General features: G+C 38.4%; 1 non-coding gene and 1 pseudogene across 2 annotated transcripts; both read right to left on the bottom strand.

Annotated features, from left to right (window-relative positions):
• Nucleotides 1-538: 538 nt before the first annotated feature.
• LOC709150 (ubiquitin-conjugating enzyme E2 L3 pseudogene) lies at nt 539-1,248 on the bottom strand (annotated as a pseudogene). The gene has a single exon (XR_001442034.3). The product of XR_001442034.3 is annotated as a ubiquitin-conjugating enzyme E2 L3 pseudogene (transcript).
• Nucleotides 1,249-3,299: 2,051 nt separating this feature from the next.
• Nucleotides 3,300-3,406, bottom strand: LOC114675166 (U6 spliceosomal RNA). The gene has a single exon (XR_003726262.1). It is a non-coding gene; the product is annotated as a U6 spliceosomal RNA (small nuclear RNA).
• Between the last annotated feature and the right edge of the window lie 16,192 nt (nt 3,407-19,598).

The raw sequence follows: 19,598 nt of genomic DNA, 5'->3' as shown, positions 1-19,598 counted from the left end.
CCCTAAATTGCTTTCCAAATAAAACATTTTAAATGTAAAAAAAAAAAAAAAAGATGGCATCAACGTTAATCAAATATATTGGCCTGAAGTTTTTGTTTTTGTTTTTGTTGTGCCTCTGCCAGGTTTTGGTATCAAGATGATGCTGGCTCCATAGAACACGTTGAAAAGGAGTTACTCCTTCTTAATGTTTTGAAATAGTTTCTGTATGAATTGTACCAGCTTTTCTTTGTACACCTGGTAGAATCTGGTGGTGAATCCATCAGGCCCCAAGTGTTTTTCTTAGTAGGCTATTTATTACTGATTTAATTTTGGAGCTTGTTATTGGTCTTTTCAGGAAATTTATTTCTACCTGGCTCAGTCCTTGGACAGTGTATGCGTCTGGGAATTTATTCATCTCATTTGGGTTTTCTAGTTTGTGATAGTAGAGGCATTCATAGTAGTTTATAATGGTTGTCTTTTTTTTGGTCTTTTTGAAGGGATAAGTAGTATCATTTTTATTAAACATTTCTAATTCTGTTTATTTGAATCTTCTCTCTTTTCTTTTTCATTTTTTTATTTTTTATTTTTTAGAACATCTTAAATTTTTAATCCTTTCTTTACAGGTTACCTAGACCACTTTTGATTAAGAAAACTGTAGAAAGTTAATAACTGCCACAAGGGAACGCCAGGCGGTGGCACGTGTCAATTTCCACAGAGTCCTGCTTTGCGGGGTGTCTGAATGCACTGCACGGGGCCTCTGCTCACACTTGCTGGAACCAATAGTGGCAGATTTTAGTCCACAAGTCGCTTTTCCCCATATTTCTTTGTAAACTCTTCAGCATTCTTACAGAATTTTTTACGGTCCTTAGAGTATTCTTCAGCAAGGTCAGCCCGAAGCGGGTGCTCGGGCTGGGTGTCATTCACCAGTTCTATGAGGGACTGGATTACTTGGTCGGTTTTGGTTGCTGGCTTCCAGTTTTCAGCGCTAATTACTGGCAGACAGACCTGCCCCTTTTCGTCAATGTTCGGGTGATAGATCTTTGTTTTAAATGTGATCTTCGGTGGTTTGAATGGGTACTCTGCTGGAAAGTTGATTTCAATTCTGAAGGCCCCCTTATCATATGGAGGGTTGTCAGGAACAATAAGCCCTTGCCAAGTCAATAAATCAGCTTCATCAACCTGGATGTTACGGAAGTTTTTCATCCCACATTTGCGGATTTCTTCAAGCTCCTTCATCAGCCTCCTGCTGGCCGCCATCTTGGATTTGGTTCTCTTTTCTTTTTTATTAGTCTAGCTAGTAGACTAATTTATTAAATTTTTCAAAAAACCAACCCTTGGATTTATTGATCTTTTGAACTCTTTTTCATGTCTTGATTTTCTTCAGTTCAGCTCTGATTTTGATTTGTTTTTATCTGCTGGTAGCTTTGCAGTTGATTTATTCCTGCTTCTCTAATTATTTTAGTTGTGAAGTTAGGTTGTTAATTTGAAATCTTTCTAACTTTTGATGTGGGCATTTAATACTATAAATTTTCCTCTTAACACGCCTTACCTGTGTCTCACACATTCTGATATTTTGAATCTTTGTTTTCATGATTTTAAAAGAACTTCTTGATTTCTACCTTAATTTCATTATTTACCCAAAAATCATTCAGGAGTATGTTGCTTAATTTCCATGTAATTGCAGTTTTGAGCAATTTTCATAGTCACGACTTCTATTGTTAATAGTATGTTTGGCATGATTTTAGTTCTTTTATGTCTGTTGGGGATTGTTTTCTGTCTAATTATGTGTCAATATTAGAATATGTGCCACGTGGCAATGGAAAGAATGTATATTTTGTTGATTTGGGATGGAGAGTTCTGTAAAGGCCAATTAGATCCATTCGGTTTAATGTTAAGCTCAGGTCCTGAATATCTTTGTTAATTTTCTGCCTCTATAATCTGTCTAATAATGTCAGTGGAGAGTTGAAGTATTCCACTATTATTGTGTGGGAGTCTATGTCTCTTTGTCTCTTGGTAGGTCTCTTAAGAACTTGCTCTGTGAATCTGATTGTTGCTGTGTTGAGTTCACATGTATTTAGAATAGTTAGGTCTTCTTGCTGAATTGAACCCTTTATCATTATGTAATGCCTTTGTCTTTTCCGTCTTTTTTGATCTTTGTTGGTTTTAAATCTCTTTAGTCTGAAATTAGAACTTTAGCCCCTGCTTTCTTTTGTTTTCCATTTGCTTAGTATATTTCCTTTCATCTCTTTAATTTGAGCCTATGAATGTCATGATGTGTGACATGGGTCTTTTGAGGACAGTATATCATTGAGTCTTTCTTTTGTATCCAGCTTTCCACTCTGTACATTCTAAGTGGGGCATTTAGCCCACATGCATTCAAGTTTAGTATTGGTAGATGTGAATCTGTTCCTGTCATTGTGTTGTTAGCTGGTTTTTATGTTGGCTTGTTTGTGTGGTTGCTTAACAGTGACACTGGTCCATGTGTTTAAGTGCGTTTTTGTATTAGCTGATAGCAGTCTTTCCTTTCTATATTTAGTGCTCCTTTCAAGATCTCTTGTAAGGTATGTCTGGTGTAAGATATTGCTTATCTGAAAATGATCTTAGTTCTTCTTCACATAGGAAACTTAGTTTGATTAGATATAAAATTCTTGGTTGAAAATTTTTTTCTTTAGGAATGTTGAATATAGGCCCCAATCTCTTCTGGCTTATAGGGTTTCCACTGAGAGGTCCACTGTTAGCCTGATAGGGCTTCCTTTGTAGGTGACTTGCCTTTTGTCTCTAGATGTCTTTACATTTTTTCTTTTATTTTAACTTTGGAAAATCTGATGATTATGTATCTTGAGGATGAACTTCTTGTTTAGAATCTTGCAGGAGTTCTCTGTAGTTCCTGAATTTTACTGTTGGCCTCTCTAGCAAGATGGGGGAAGTTTTCATGAGCAATAGCCTGAAATATGTTATCCACATTTTTCACTTTCATCCCCTTCCTTTAAAACATGCCAATGATTTGCAGGTTTGGTCTTTTTACATAATCCAATACTTCTTGGAGGTTTTGTTTATTCCTTTTCATACTTTTTTCTTTATTTTTTTCTTACTGCCTTATTTCAGAGAACTACTTTTCAAGTCCTGAGATTCTTTCCTCAGCTTGGTTTATTCTGCTGTTGATAACTTCTAATTGCATTGTGAAATTCTTGCATTGTGTTACTTAGCTCTGATCCATTAGGTTCTGTTTTATACTGCTATTCATCCTTCAGCTACTGTGTTACTTTATTGTGATTCTTATTTTCCTTGGATTGGGTTTGTCATCCTCCTGAATCTCAATGAAAAATATGGGACACTTCACAAATTTGTATGTTATCCTTTTACAAGTGCCATGCTAATCTTCTTTGTATCATTCCAATTTTAGTATATGTACTGCCAAATTGAGCATGATAGTGTATTTTCAACAAGACCCTTTTGCTAATATCAATTTACATAACAAATTAGTAAAATCATATTATTCCCATTTTAACAAGTATCCTGCTGAGAATGGTGGCTCATAACTGTAATCCTACCACTTCGGGTGACGAAGGCAGGAGATTTGCTTAATCTCAGGAATTCAATATCAGCCTGGGCCCCATCTCTACAGAAAATAAATTTACAAAACATTAGCTGAGTGTGGTGGTGCATGCCTGTAGTTGAGCTACTGGGGAGCCTGTGGTGGAAGGATCACTTGAGCCCAGTAGACTGAGGCAACAGTAAGCCATGATCATGCCACTGTACTTCAGCCTGGGTAACAGAGCAAGACCTCTCACAAAAGCAAAACCAAAGAAAACAAATATCCAAGGTCTTCTGTGGTGTCAATGTTGCTAATTTCCATTCACATAAACACTATGTTGTTATATCCTAATATTTTAACACTATTTTAAAATATTTAAAGTTAATGCAGTGTTTATATTTACACAGAGTCATGATATTTTTATTTTACTTTACCAATCATAAAATTAATGATAATTTGTGAAGAGGTTATTGCTAATTAAACTTATAAACTAAAAAATTTCCAAGGCGGGTCTCAATCAATTTAGAAGTTTATTTTGCCAAGGTTAAGGACATACTCAGAAAAAATAAACATGGAATTATAGAAACAGTCTGTGGTCTGTGCCTTTATCCAAGGATGCCTGAGGGCTTCAGTATTTAAAGGGAAAAATTGGGCTGGAGGACACAGATGGAGGGTCTAGTAATTCACATGTTGCAAGAGAAAAAGGAGCAAGTGGAGGAATAGTTAATTTTGTATTCTAAATATCAGAGGGCCTCTTCTCCTCCAAAGGAATGCAGCTCCTTGCCAGCAACGGAACAAAGCTGGATGGAGAATGACTTTGACGAGTTGAGAGAAGAAGTCTTCAGATGGTCGGTAATAACAAACTTCTCCGAGCTGAAGGAGGATGTTTGAACCCATAGCAAAAACTAAAAACCTTGAAGAAAGATTAGATGAATGGCCAACTAGAATAAACAGCATAGAGAAGACCTTAAATGACCTGATGGAGCTGAAAATCATGGCACAAGAACTACGTGATGTATGCACAAGCTTCAGTAGCCAATTCAATCAAGTGGAAGAAAGGGTATCAGTGACTGAAGATCAAATGAATGAAATGAAGTGAGAAGAGAAGTTTAGAGAAAACAGACCAAAAAGAAACAAACAAAGCCTCCAAGAAATATGGGACTATGTGAAAAGACAAAATCTACATCTGATTGGTGTACCCAAAAGTGATGGGGAGAATGGAACCAAGCTGGAAAACATTCTTCAGGATATTATCCAGGAGAACTTTCCCAACCTAGCAAGGCAGGCCAACATTCAAATTCAGGAAATACAGAGAACACCACAAAGATACTCTCAAGTAGAACAATTCAAGACACATAATTATCAGATTCATCAAGGTTGAAATGAGAGAAAAAAATGTGAAGGGCAGCAAGAGAGAAAGGTCGGGTTACCCACAGAGGGAAGCCCATCAGAATAATAGTGGATCTCTCAGCAGAAACTCTACAAGCCAGAAGAGAGTTGGGGCCAATATTCAACATTCTTAAAGAAAAGAATTTTTAACCTAGAATTTCATATCTGGCCAAACTAAGTTTCATCAGTGAAGGAGAAAAAAAATCCTTTACAGACAAGGAAATGCTGAGAGATTTTGTGACCACCAGGCCTGCCTTACAAGAGCTCCTGAAGGAAGCACTAAACATGGAAAGTAACAACCAGTGCCAGCCACTGCAAAAACACACCAAACTGTAAAGACCATCAATGCTAGGAAGAAACTGCATCAACTAACAAGCAAAATAATCAGTTAACATAATGACATGATCAAATTCATACATAAAAATATTAACCTTAAATGTAAATGGGCTAAGTGCTCCAATTAAAAGACACAGACTGACAAATTTGATAAAGAGTCAAGACCCATCAGTGTGCTGTATTCAGGAGGCCCGTCTCATGTGCACAGACACACATAGGCTCAAAATAAAGGGATGGAGTAAGATCTACCAAGCAAATAGAAAACAACAAAAAAAGCAGGGGTTGCAATTCTATCTCTGATAAAACAGACTTTCAACTAACAAAGATCAAAAGAGACAAAGAAGGCCATTACATAATGGTAAAGGTATCAATGCAACAAGAAGAGCTAACTATCCTAAATATATATGCACCCAATACAGGAGCACCCAGATTCATAAAGCAAGTACTTAGAGACCTACAAAGAGACTTAGACTCCCACACAATAATAATGGGAGACTTTAACACCCTACTTTCAACATTAGACAGATCAATGAGACAGAAAGTGAACAAGGATGTCCAGAAATTGAACTCAGCTCTGCACCAAGCAGGCCTAATAGACATCTACAGAACTCTCCACCCCAAATCAACAGAATATACATTTTTCTCAGCACTATATAGCGCTTATTCCAAAATTGACCACATAGTTGGAAGTAAAGCACTCCTCAGTAAATGTACAAGAACAGAAATTATAACAAACTGTCTCTCAGACCACAGTGCAATCAAACTAGAATTCAGGATTAAGAAACTCACTCAGAACCACTCAACTACATGGAAACTGAACAATCTGCTCCTGAATGACTACTGGGTACATAACAAAATGAAGGCAGAAATAAAGATGTTCTTTGAAACCAATGAGAACAAAGACACAATATACCAGAATCTCCGGTACACATTTAAATCAGTGTGTAGAGGGAAATTTATAGCACCAAATGCCCACAAGAGAAAGAAGGAAAGATCTAAAATTGACTCCCTAACATCACAATTAAAAGAACTAGAGAAGCAAGAGCAAACATATTCAAAATCCAGCAGAAGGCAAGAAATAACTAAGACAAGAGCAGAACTGAAGGAAGTAGAGACACAGAAAATCCTTCAAACAATCAATGAATCCAGGAGGTGGTTTTTTTGACAAGATCAACAAAATTGATAGACCCCTAGGAATATTAATAAAGAAGAAAAGAGAGAAGAATCAAATAGACACAATATAAAATGATAAAGGGGTATCACCACCGATTCCACAGAAATACAAACTACCATCAGAGAATACTATAAACAACTCTATGCAAATAAAATAGAAAATCTAGAAGAAATGGATAAATTCCTGGACACATACACCCACCAAACACTAAACCAGGAAGAAGCTGAATTCCTGAATAGACCAATAACAGGTTCTGAAATTGAGGCAATAATTAACAATCTACCAACCAAAAAATGTCCAGGACCAGACATATCCACATTTGAATTATACCAGAGGTACAAAGAAGAGCTGGTACCATTCCTTCTGAAGCTATTCCAATCAACAGAAAAAGAGGGAATCCTCCCTAACTCATTTTATGAGTCCAGCATCATCCTGATACCAAAGCCTGACAGAGACACAACAAAAAAAGAGAATTTTAGACCAATATCCCTGATGGACATCGATGCAAAAATCCTCAGTAAAATACTGGCAAACGAAATCCAGCAGCACATCAAAAAGCTTATCCACCACGATCAAGTTGGCTTCATCCCTGGGATGCAAGGCTGGTTCAACATACACAAATCAATAAATGTAATCCATCATATAAACAGAACCAAAGACAAAAACCGCATGATTATCTCAATAGATGCACAAAAGACCTTTGACAAAATTCAACAGCGCTTCGTGCTAAAAACTCTCAATAAACTAGGTTTTGATGGGACATACCTTAAAATAATAAGAGCTATTTATGACAAACACACAGCTAATATCATACTCAATGGGCAAAAACTGGAAGCATTCCCTTTGATAACTGGCACAAGACAGGGATGCCCTCTCTCACCACTCCTATTCAATATAGTTTTGAAAATTCTGGCCAGGGCAATCAGGCAAGAGAAAGAACTAAAGGGTATTCAATCAGGAAAAGAGGAAGTCGAATTGTCCCTGTTTGCAGATGCCATGATTGTATATTTAGAAAACCCCATCGTCTCAGTCCAAAATCTCCTTAAGCTGATAAGTAACTTCAGTAGTCTCAGGATACAAAATCAATGTGCAAAAATCACAAGCATTCCTATACACCAATAACAAACAAACAGAGAGCCAAATCATGAGTGAACTCCCATTCACAATGGCTTCAAAGAGAATAAAATACCTAGGAATCCAACTTACAAGGGATGTGAAGGACCTCTTCAAGAAGAACTACAAACCACTGCTCAACAAAGTAGAAGAGGACGCAAACAAATGGAAGAACATTCCATGCTCACGGATAGGAAGAATCAATATCTTGAAAATGGCCATACTGCCCAAGATAATTTAGAGATTCAATGCCATCCCCATCAAGCTACCAATGACTTTCTTCACAGAATTTGAAAAAGCTACTTTAAAGTTCGTATGGAACCAAAAAAGAACCCTCATTGCCAAGACAATCCGAAGTCAAAAGAACAAAGTTGGAGGCATCATACTACCTGACTTCAAACTATACTACAAGGCTACAATAACCAAAACAGCATGATACTGGTACCAAAGCAGAGATATAGACCAATGGAACACAACAGAGCCCTTAGAAGTAATACCACATATCTACAACCATCTGATCTTTGACAATTCTGACAAAAACAAGAAATGGGGAAAGGATTCCCTATTTAATAAATGGTGCTGGTAAAACTGGCTAGCCATATGTAGACAGTTGAAACTGGATCCCTTCCTTACACCTTATACAAAATTAAATTCAAGATGGACTAAAGACTTAAATATTAGACCTAAAACCATAAAAACCCTGGAAGAAAACCTAGGTAATACCATTCAGGACATAGGCATAGGCAAGGACTTCATGACTAAAACACCAAAAGCGATGGCAACAAAAGCCAAAATTGACAAATTGGATCTAATTAAACTAAAGAGCTTCTGCACAGCAAAAGAAACTACCATCAGAGTGAACAGTCAACTTACAGAATGGGAGAAAATTTTTACAATCTACCCATGTGACAAAGGACTAATATCCAGAATCTACAAAGAGCTCAAACAAATTTACAAGAAAAAAATCAAACAACCCCATCAAAAAGTGGGCAAAGGATATGAACAGACACTTCTCAAAAGAAGACATTTATGCAGCCAACAGACACGTGAAAAAATGCTCACCATCACTGGCCATCAGAGAAATGCAAATCAAAACCACAATGAGATACCATCTCACACCAGTTAGAATGGGGATCATTAAAAAGTCAGGAAACAACAGGTGCTGGAGAGGATGTGGAGAGATAGGAACACTTTTACACTGTTGGTGGGACTGGAAACTAGTTCAACCATTGTGAAAGACAGTGTGGAGATTCCTCAAGGATCTAGAACCAGAAATACCATTTGACCCAGCCATCCCCTTAATGGGTATATACCCGAAGGATTATAAATCATGCTACTATAAAGACACATGCACATGTATGTTTATTGCTGCACTATTCACAATAGCAAAGACTTGGAACCAACCCAAATGTCCATCAATGGTAGATTGGATTAAGAAAATATGGCACATATACACCACGGAATACTATGCAGCCATAAAAAAGGATGAGTTCATGTCCTTTGTAGAGACATGGATGCAACTGGAAACCATCATTCTCAGCAAACTATCGCAAGGACAGAAATCCAAACACCACATGTTCTCACTCATAGGTGGGAATTGAACAATGAGAACACTTGGACACAGGGTGGGGAACATTACACACCAGGGCCTGTCATGGGGTTAGGGGAAGGGGGAGGGATAGCATTAGGAGATATAACTAATGTAAATGATGAGTTAATGGGTACAGCACACCAATATGTCACATTATACATATGTAACAAACCTGCAGGTTGTGCACATGTACCCTAGAACTTAAAGTATAATAAATAATAATAAATAAATAAATAAATAAATAAATAAACAAATGTGTTAATGTTGGCAAGTTAAATAAATAATAATGCTCAACAAATTTAAAACAGTCATAATTATACCAAACATAGTATTGGACTATTGAGCAATAAAAATAGAAGTGAAGACTAAGACAATACCTCAAAACAATGCAATTACATGAAAATTAAACAACATGCTCCAGAATGATTTTTGGGTAAAGACACCAAATTAAGACACCAAATCAAGTAGTTATTTGAAATTAATGAAGACAAAGATACAACATTTCAGAATCTCTGGGACACAGTTAAGGCAGTTCTTTTTTTTTTTTTTTTTTTTTTTGAGATGGAGTCTTGCTGTGTCGCCCGGGCTGGAGTGCAGTGGCCGGATCTCAGCTCACTGCAAGCTCCGCCTCCTGGGTTTACACCATTCTCCTGCCTCAGCCTCCCGAGTTGCTGGGACTACAGTCACCTGCCACCTCTCCCGGCTAGTTTTTTGTATTTTTAGTAGAGACGGGGTTTCACCATGTTAGCCAGGATGGTCTCGATCTCCTGACCTCGTGATCCGTCTGTCTCGGCCTCCCAAAGTGCTGGGATTACAGGCTTGAGCCACCGCGCCCGGCCAAGGCAGTTTTAAGAGACAAATTCATAGCACTAAATGCTCACATCAAAAGTTAGAAAGATCTCAAATTAAAAACTTAAATTCACAACTGAAAGAATTAGAGAAGCAAGAACAAATTAACCCCCAAGCTAGCAGGAGACAAGAAATAACCAAAATCAGAGCTACACTGAAGGATATCAAGACACAAACAAACTCATTCAAAATATCAATGAATCCAGATTTTTTTTAAGTAATTTTTTTTTTGAGATGGAGTCTCACTCTGTTGCTCAGGTTGGAGTTCAGTGGCATGATCTCAGCTCATTACAAGCAGCAAGGCATTCAAGAGGTGACATGACTTATTTTGAAAGCATTCAGTTATATGCATTAACAAAGAGATGGTTGTATGTTTGAAAGGGAAGTAGGGCATAAAAGTTAGGAAAATTTGTAGCCTGACTATGTGGTAGAAAAGAAAAACTATTTTTCTGGAAAAGAAATCAAGCCTGCTGCAGAAAGTTGCATAAGTAACAAGGAGCTGAATGTTAATAGCCAACACAATGGGGAAAATGTCTCCAGGGCATGTCAGAGATCTTCAGAGCAGCCCCTCCCATCACATGCCCAGAGGCCTAGGAGGGAAAAATGGTTTCACTGTCTGTGCCCAGAGCCTCGCTGCTCTGTGCAGCCCTGAAACACGGCACCCTGCATCTCAGCTGCTTCAGTTCCAGCTGTGGCTAAAAGGGGCCAAGGTACAGCTTGGGCAATTGCTTCAGAGAGTGCAAGCCACAGGTCTTGGTGGCTTTCACATGGTGTTAGGCCTGCAGGTGTGCAGAAGACGAGATAAGGTTTGGGAACCTCTGCCTAGATTTCAGAGGATATATGGAAACACCTGTATCTCCAGGCAAAAATCTGATGCAGAGGTGGAGCCCTAATGGAAAACCTTTGCTAGGGGAGTAAAGAAGGAAAATGTGGGGCTGGGGCACTCACATGGAGTCCTCACTGGGCACTGCCTAGTAGAGCTGTGAAAAGAAGGTCACCATCCTCCAGACTCCAGAATGGTAGATCCACCAACAGCTTGCACCATGCACCTGGAAAAGCCACAGACACTCAATGCCAGCCTGTAAAGGCAGTTGCAGGGGATGTAGCCTGCAGAACTACAGGGGTGGAGCTGCCCAAGGCCATGGGAACCCACCCCTTGCATCAGCATGCCTTGGATGTGAGACATGGAGTCAAAGGAGATTTTGGAGTTTTAAGATTTAATGACTGCCCGACTGCATTTTGGACTTGCATGGGACCTCTCTAGTTCCTTTGCTCTGGCCAAGTTCTTCCAGTTGAAATGGGAACATTTATCTAATTCCTGTACTCTCAGTGATTCTTGGAAGTAACTAACTTGCTTTTGATTTTACAGGCTCATAGGCACAAGTGACTTGCCTTGTCTCAGATGATACTTTAAAGATGTACTTTTGAGTTAATGCTGGAATGAGTTAAGCCTGGGGGACTGTTGAGAAGGCACGATTGGTTTTGAAATATGAAAACAACATGAGATTTGGGAGTTCCACATGGCTGAAGAGGATTCACAATCATGGTGGAAGGCGGAGGAGGAGCAAATGCACATCTTACATGGTGGCAGGCAAGAGAGCGTGTGCAGGGGAACTTCCCTTCATAAAACCCTCAGATTGCCAAGCATGGTGGCTAGCCCCTGTAATCCCAACACTTTGGGAGGCTGAGGTCGGTGGATCACCTGAGGTCAGGAGTTCAAGACCAGTCTGGCCAACATGGTGAAACCCCGTCTCCACTAAAAATACAAAAATTAGCCAGACATGGTGGTGGGCAGCTGTAATCCCAGCTACTCAGGAGGCTAAGGCAGGAGAATCACTTGAACCCAGGAGGTGGAGGTTGCAGTTAGCCAAGATTGCACCATTGCACTCCAGCCTGGGCAAAAAGAGTGAAACTCTGTCCTGAAAAAAAAAAAAAAAAGATCAGATCTCATGAAACTTATTCACTATCACAAGAATAGCATGGGGAAAAGCTGCCCCCATGATTCAATTACCTCCCACTGGGTCTCTCCCATGACACGTGGGGATTATGGGAGCTAAAATTTAAGATGAGATTTGGGTGAGGACACAGCCCAACCATATCACTATGTCTTTAGAAAATTATAAATTCATATCTTAAATTTTTAACAAACGTTTATGTTGGTTTTCATCTTTCTCTGGCATCTTTTTCAGTAGCTTAATAATCAACTTTTGGAATTTTTTTATCTGGTATTTCAAAGATTTTGTCCTAGTTTAAATCCATTGCTGGAGGGCTAGTGTGATCTTTTGGGGGTGTTATAGAATCATTTTGCCATTTTCTCTAAACTGTTTTACTAGTTTCTTCTCATTTGGGTAGACTATTTTTTTCAGTTATTTTTGAATTTATTTTTTATTTCACTTTTTAAAAATTTCTTTCCCCCACCCTTAAGGATGTGACTTTAATATTTACAGCTTATTGTAGCCTAATTTGGCTCTTGGTGCTTTGAAGTGTAAAGACTGTATGAGTTCCTTGGTTAGAGAAAGTCTCTATAATGATTTCCTCAGATGCTGGTTCCAATAGCAACGTGCTTGGTGTTTAAGCACGTTCACTGTCTCCTATAGTGTATAAATGGCAGAGGTCTCTTGAAGCATCTCTTTCTCCCATGGTGTGTATTTACTTATTTAGATATTCCTCAGTATTTTATTTACTAGGTTGAATAGTTTAGGCTTCAGGCCAAGAGTGGAAGTGTCCACAGTTATAAATTGGCTGTGGCTAAAGTAGGTGGGTAAATGCCATACCAAATGGTGGAAAGAGGTCCTGGTCTTCACAGAGGTGGCTGGGAAAGCTTTCAGTGAAATGCACTGAGGTCGTATCGGAGAGAATGACCAGAGCTTCCTCACCTATTTTGACAAGCTAGCAGAAAAGCTATCCACCTCCCAGACACACTCCTGACCCCATGCTCCAGCTATTCAAATCATATAGGCATCTCTTTTATATACAGAAATGTTGCTGTTCCAAGTAGAGAAGAATTGTGACTTTATCTCTCATGCAAGCCTGCACCTGGAGGGTGCTCTTCCTGTGGGGTTGCAGTCACCTTGAAGTGTTCTAAAGAAGCTGTCTGCAGGTACACCCACACCAAGCTTTCATGAGAAAAGCCCCAGCTATGTCTGCAGTAGTAGAGGAGGGGATAAAGAAGTCATGTTCTCCAAGACCCTTCAGGAGCAGCAGGGATGCCTGACTGTTGGGGTAAAGCTGCAGTCTTTCCCTGATAAGCCCAGCACTGCAACTATGCCTCTGCTGAAAGAAACCTTCCACCAGCGAAAATATCTAAGACTCAAGGCCTGTTGTCCAGATTCTTTTTTCCCATGGGGTGTTCCCTTGATGTGGTAAACTTCGCTTTCTCCCTAGGAGTAGAATACCTGAGAGCCAGACTACTTTGAATGCTGTTTCTCCTTTGGGTCTGGTCACCCAGTGGTATAGCTGCCACACTCCAGGCTGGTGCTAAGGGATGTCTGCAAAGGATTCAGTGATGTTACCTGTCCTCAAGTCTCCCAGTATCAGGTACCAGCACAAGCTCTAATGATGGTGGCAAGAAAGTGGTGTAGACTCTGTGAGATTCTTTGGTTATAGATAGCCTTAGTGTGTTAGCTTTCTCAAATACCACTTACAGTAGTAATGAACAAGTTACATGGACAGACTCAGGACCTCCTGTTTAACCACGGCGGTGCAGGCTATGGTAATAGCTAAGGTCATGTACAAGTTTTCTCCTTCCTGGGCTCAGTGCCATTCTACCTGGAGATGCTGTAATGGACTGGGTTGGCTGACCTTCAGCCAGGAGGTGACGCTTTCAAAAGAGCAGTAGCTGTGGTAGTAGCAGTGGCATTTATGCTTGCCTTATAGTACCCAGGGGCAATACTCTGGTTTCTCAGGTGATAGGCAGGACTATAAATCTCCCAAAAGTTTCTGTCCTTCATATTAAGCTACCAGGGGTGGGGGCGGTGGAAGGGTAAAGCCAAGTTGGGGCTGGGTCAGGCAGGTCCCTGCTCAGACTCTCCAGGTGCAGAGCAAGCAATGGCCCTGTGAAAGTCAGGGGTCAGTTTCTGGCCACTGGGGTAATGTTCCACCAAGCACCATAACTCTCTGCTGCACAGAAGTGTTCAGACAGGGAGTGGGGAGTACCAGCTGGCATTAAGTCCCACCCAGCTCCCACACACTTAGCAAGGCAGATCTCCCACAAGCAGTTTTCCACTACCCACAGCAAGCTAAGTTCCAGGTCATCTACACTCAGAACTTAAAACCGCCCCATATCATCAGCTTTCCCCATGAGGACAGAAACCACAGCATTCAGGTCACACCTCTCCCAGTCTGCTGGCACAGCCAGGGCACCCAGCTCCTGCGCTTGTGGCTGCAGCACACTTCCCACTCACCTCCTGGTTCTGGCCAAGGCGCTTCTGCCCCACTAAAGGTTACAGCATAAAATTCAGTTGGGAGCTTCTTTCAACCTGTGACCACTGCCTGAGTTAGTTGGCAGATTTCTGTGAGGTCTCCTGTGAAGCAGAATAAGGAATGGCTTCCTTGGACCATGCTGAAGATGGGAATGCAGGCAAGTTTCTTCCCACTGCCATTCCTACTTTTATATTTCTCACCACTCTCTTACTCAGTTCTGGCACAGGGTAGGGTCAAGACCTTCCCCTGTGGTCTGGATTTCCATTTTCCCGGATGGGGGTGTATATTCTGGAGGCAGTCTCTCTCCTCTCACATTCTGGGGACTTAACAGTTTTTCACCTGGCTCACGGTGTAGGTGGCAGCCTGCTGCTTCTTTAAAAGAATCTAGGGATTTTAGTTTTCCTGTTAAGTTCTTGCATTGTTTCTTGGGGAAAAAAGTTCACAGTGTGAATATCTACACACTATTTTGTGTTTTCAAGTGGGAGAGGCATGCGAACATTGCCTTGAATCTGCCATCTTGGGGGGAAAAAACCCACAAGAGATTTTAATGGAAAAATCAAAACTGGACTGATAATATTTTTATTTTCATTTGTAAGAAAGACATAATATCTTCCAGGTAAATCAAAAAGAAAGAGCAATCCTCTGAATTATTCTGATTCATACATTTCAACCTGAAATTGGAGGAGAGTAGATGGTACTAAAGTAAGCCTGACTAAGAAGTTCTAAAGCTTATCAACATCAGGCTATCTCTGCATAGTGCCAGGCATGTGGTTGGAAGCTGAAATATTGAAACACCCAGATGTTTGGCTAAACAACATCAGATTTCTAAATATTTAGGAATATCCAAATTTTTAAATGCTTTGTTTTCAGTTGCACTTCATGTTTAGATGTTACATGGAATCTTAAATACAGAAAGGAAAGAGTGGAGAAAATTTTCCATACAAACCCTAGGCATTTAATTCTGTACTAAGAAAAAAAAGACCTACTGGAGATCAAGCATGAATACTGGGAAAGTTACACATGGTATAACCAATCACAAATGAGCAATTAAGCAAACAAGCAAGCAAACCCCCAGCCATACCATAGCCAAAGCATGAGTAGCTTTGCAAATACCTGTTATTGAAACAACCGAAGTCAAATTGGACTGAACCATAACATAAAAAGTCATTCATACTAATGGTAAAGTCAGTATTACATGGTGGTTAAGAGCAGGAATTTTCAAATCACCAAGACCTAGGTTTAAATTCTGGCTCTGTAATCTTCATTAGCCTCAATATCTTCACCAGTAAATAGGGATATAAATAGGTCTTGCCTCATAGGGCAATGTGAACATTAATGAGATAACGCATTTAAAGTCCTTAGCCTAGTGTTTGACATATGGTAAATACTTAATATATGTTAGCTTTAAAAAATGATATGAGCTTTTTTGTAGAATTATAACATAATAGGAAGCTAGTTTGACTATTTTCACACATGGATAAGTCTTTGTAATTATTCACGATAAACTCATTTACCTACAAATGAGTCACACACCTGTAGATAAATAGAATTTCAATAAATTAGAGACATTATAATTTTTATTTCAAACAAAAACTTATGCAACTTTGTCAACAAAATATAAATATCTAACATAGTGAGATTTTACTATTGCCTAAAACATATTTTGCAAATAAGTTATCATTCCCCATTTGTACTTAAAGAACATTTACCTGAATAAAAATGTTTTTAGAGATAGCATCATACTGTTAGATAATGGAGATTCAAAAGAGATACTATAAAGTTTTACATCTCATATTATGATAGCTTGGCTTTACAATGTCACTAAATAAAGACATACAATATAGAAGAGGGAATAAAGAATAAATTACATTTAAAGAATATGCTCATATTCATTCAAATCAAGTAACTTGCAGGTTCAACTAAACAGAAAGTACCCTTAATTCATTTTATGCACTGGTTATATTTTTTTAAAGAGATAACCAGTAAACAATATCATACCAAAGTAATACTTTTTTTAAAAAAATAATTTTCCAAGAAATGTCATGTGGACCAAAAGAGTAATACATTCCAAATTTCTGTACTCCACCAGTTATTCCTCCAGATCCCTAGCCAATTTGCCTTCTTAGCTGTAAGGGGGAGGTTTAGTAAGGAGTAGGACTACTCCATGTTGGTTGGAACTGGAAGTCTCAATATTTAATTTTAACAATCTATATAAACTATATGGGAACACCAAAAAAAAAAAAACTTATTCAGCTAATTAACTTGAATATGCTTACTTTCAACAAACCATGTTGTATGTATTAAAATTTACTATGTTGAATTAGTCATAGTAAAACATTTTCAAATTGCTTGTCCTCCTCATTTTAAAATGATAGAATTTAAAAAGCTACTATAGTAGGCAGCTTCTAAGAAGGCCCTCAGTGATCCCCACCTCCTGGTATACACATCCTTGTTTCTACTCTCCTCCCCTTGAATGTGGGCTGAACTTCATAACTTGCTTCTAACAAACGGGATACAGCAATAGCAATGGAATGTCACTTCCGAAATTAGGTTACAAATAAACTGTGACTTCCATCTTGTGCACCTTCTCTTTAACCTCTCTCACATGCTCTGAGGGAAGTCAGCTATCATATTGTGAGCATCCCTATGGAGAGGCCCACATGGCAATAAACTGATATCTCTAGCCAACAGCCAGGCAGAATCTGAGGCCTACCAGGAACCATGTGAGAGAAGTTGGAAGCAAGTCATTCCCAAGTTGAGCTCTGAGATGACAGCAGCTGCCAACATTTTGAATGCAACCTTGTAAAAATCCCCGAGTCAGAGGCTTTCAGCTAAGCTATGCTCAGATTCAAGACCCACAAAAGCCATAACACAACTGATTGTTACTTGTGTTACAGTTGATTGTATAAGCCTCTAAGTTTTAGGGTAATTTATTACACAGCAATAGATAAATAATGTTGCTACTAAAATCAATAATACACCAATTGCAGAGATTCACTGGAGTCCAGGTTTTATTTTCACTCACTTCCATTCCATATTTTACCCATTTGTATCTAAGAGCTATGATAATGACATTTTAATTATGTTTATATTTTGTTTCCATCATTTATTTCTGATATAGGTGGGTGCACATTTTAGAAAGTTCATGAGCAGTATCTTTTTCACTGACAACTGAATAATACATACTTTTTCTTTTTTGTCTCTATGCAATTTATAAAACATAGAGGAAAAGCTCCTTAGATCTATGAAGGTGCTGGGTAGAATGAGGAAAAGGGATGGGTGATTAGATTACACAAGATGACCTTCAAGTTCCTTTCCATTGCTAAAATTCTATGACTCTATAAGAAGGAAAATTTTTGTCATGTTTTTCTCTTCCTCCTCCTCTTCTCCTTCTCCTGCTGTCCACTCTTGAGCAATGTATATGCTCAATATGAACTACATGGTTCCTTTTTGGAGGTGAAAGGCTAGAAGCATCTGTGCTCAGGTAGTCTCCCAAGTATGCAGCTGTCACTGTTCAGTACCTAATGTGGCAACTGCCAGAGCAACCTGGAAAGGTGCCAACTTCTACTGAAAGGCTGCTTCAGTTGGGCAAAAGCCCGGTTGGAGCAGAGAATCTCATAGAGTATATCATAGAAAGAAAATGTTTTTCTGCCCTTGACAGTTATGGTAAGCGTATTGTTGCAAGGTTTGTATTTACGAGGGGACAATCAGGGTAAATATTTTTCTATAATAATGATAACTTGCATTTATCTAGTGCTTTATGCTTTGGGGTTGGTCAAGCAAGAAAAGTGAAATAAAGAGATTAGATCAATTGCCCATATGCATACACAGCTGTGACCTAATCTGTAGACCTGAGTCAAGCCCAGAACTTGTCTTTAGATTCCTGGTTCACTGACCTTTAATTATTGTGAGGCTCTGTTTTAAACACAATATTATTTTCTAGGAAGGGATAATAAGGCAATCAAACAAATTGCTAATATAAAAACATTGTACTATATTTTTTAAACAGCTAGATCATTGTATCATAGTTTTATTTAAAAGAAAATTGAATTCCATATAAACAAGACGGTAGTCAACCTCAACTTGAATGGCCATAACTCAAGGATGAAACACTAATGGTTTTACGAAGTTTTATAAAATGATGTACAAGAGTCTAAAGGTAAAATAGTAGGGCAATTTATTTAAAGGAGTTAGCACAATAATTAACTCAAAATTTATTTCTAATATTCTGAGAATATTTGCATTCTGATATCTTAGTTGGCCTCTCAAAGTAACATCACTACATCACAATTTTAAATATGCCCTTTGATTAAATGATACCGTGAAATAACAACTGGAAGAAATCTGCAGCCTGAAATACCTTGGAGCATTAAAACAAGTAAGAGGATTTTATTGAGTACACATGGACATATGTATATTTGAGGATGAATGGTGCAAGGAGGGAGAGAATTCAAAAACTCCTTATAAGGTACTATGTTTATTACCTGGATGATAAAATAATCTGTACACCAAACCACTGTGACACAATTTACCTATATAACAAAACTGGACATGCACCCTTGAACCTAAAATAAAAATAATAAATAAGTAAAATTTTAAAAATTAATAAAGTAATAAGGTTTTGAGGTTGGCCATTTTTAATAGCCAAATGCATTCTCTCATACATATGTGTTTTAATTCAAGAAACAAAATGCACGGTGTTAAATTTTTTAATACTATCTTTATTGTAGCAGCATTTCAAAACAAAAAAAAGCCTAAGTAATATCAAATTCTAACCTTCACTTTATGCCAAATTCACTTCTAATCATTGCTCATTGGTGGAGATTGTTTACCTATTTTTAAAAATCGATATCATATAATTTGTTATTAAAAAGTAATTAGATTTCAAATGATCGGTACTAACAATTGGTACAAATAAAAATTAAATACTCAATGTTGGTTAATTTAAACATTTGCTGGGTGAGTAATTCTTTCAAAATAGCAGCTTAATACAAGATCTTATCTAATAGAAACCATACACAAAAACAACAGAGACAGCTAATCTTATCTTTCAAGTTGGTACTCAACTTGAAATTTTTGAATATTTAGATACCAAGGAATTGGCATCATTGACCTTCAGGGTTAGAGTGGGAAGCAGAGCAATAGTGGAGGATTAGAGTTGTAGAAGTAGTCAGCTCCTTAAGAAGACTAGAGAACTAGAGAATGGTAGG

The sequence above is a fragment of the Macaca mulatta genome, chromosome X, assembly GCF_049350105.2.
Source record: "Macaca mulatta isolate MMU2019108-1 chromosome X, T2T-MMU8v2.0, whole genome shotgun sequence".
Classification (NCBI taxonomy): domain Eukaryota; kingdom Metazoa; phylum Chordata; class Mammalia; order Primates; family Cercopithecidae; genus Macaca; species Macaca mulatta.
Note: the sequence above shows the minus strand (reverse complement) of the source record. Positions and strands in the feature narration are given on the sequence as shown.